The following is a 1,099-nucleotide window of genomic DNA, read 5'->3' on the forward strand; positions in this document are numbered from 1 at the left end:
GTCAAAAGACTTTCCATGATCATTTTTAAACATGGTGTTCCAGTATTTGGTGTGTTTGTAATTATGTCTTCCGGAGACCACACGACATGAGATATTAAACCAGACTGAACACAGGGGAGAAAGCAGCTGCCTTCTTCTACTCAACTCAATAAAGACATCTGAAAGGATGCAAACACAGTTCCATTATTATTTTTCTTAAGCATAATGATTTTTAATAGCAATGCTATTTATATTGGGGATACACTCTCTTTCTGGCTAGAAAAGGACTTTATGTTGGGGAAAGCAGAGGATCTGGGAATATGAGAAAAGCTTGTTATGATGCAGCCAACAGAATCAAGTACAGCGGATGACGCGGTGCCGGGTGGCACATGTTGTACAGACAGCTGCCGTAGGTTTGGAGCGACAATACCCTACTCGCTGCTAACCCCAGGGTCAGCAGTTCAAAACTTCCAGCTGCTCCGCAAGAGAAAGATGAGGCTTTCTGTTCCCATAAAGATTTACAGCCTCAGAAACCCTGTGTAGTTCATTATAAATCATAACCGACTCCACGGCACATAACAACAACAACCACTTCCAGCCAGCAATTTGGACGCACGAGGATTCTCCCTATGTAGCATTTCTGAAGATGTCAATCTTTGTAGGAGCAGAAAGCCTCATCTTTCTCCCTCAGAGCAGTTGGCGGATTTGAACTGTCGACTCTGTGATTAGCAGTCCAGTGCTTATCCCACAGTGCTACACCAGGGCAGTGCTGTTATTGTGGTTGTTAAATGCCGTCGAGGTGGTTCCGATTCATAGCAGCCCTGTACAGGGTTTTCGAGGAGCAGATGGTGGGTTTGAACTACCTACCTTGCAGTTAGTGGTGCAGACTTCATTCCATAGCATCTTACCAGGACCCCCCCTGGGCAACAATGGCAGCTAGAAAACTGAACACTATGGGAGTCGGGCTGTTACCCACAAGGTCAGCAGCTCCAGTCCACCAGCTACTCCGTGGAAGAAAGACGAAGCTTTCTGTGCCTATAAAGTCCCCACCCATATCGACCCTGTATATGGTTTCGAAGGAGCAGCTGGTGGGCTTGAACAGCCAACTTTGTGGGTCATA

Source organism: Chrysochloris asiatica, unplaced genomic scaffold (genome assembly GCF_000296735.1).
Source record: "Chrysochloris asiatica unplaced genomic scaffold, ChrAsi1.0 scaffold00018, whole genome shotgun sequence".
NCBI lineage: Eukaryota > Metazoa > Chordata > Mammalia > Afrosoricida > Chrysochloridae > Chrysochloris > Chrysochloris asiatica.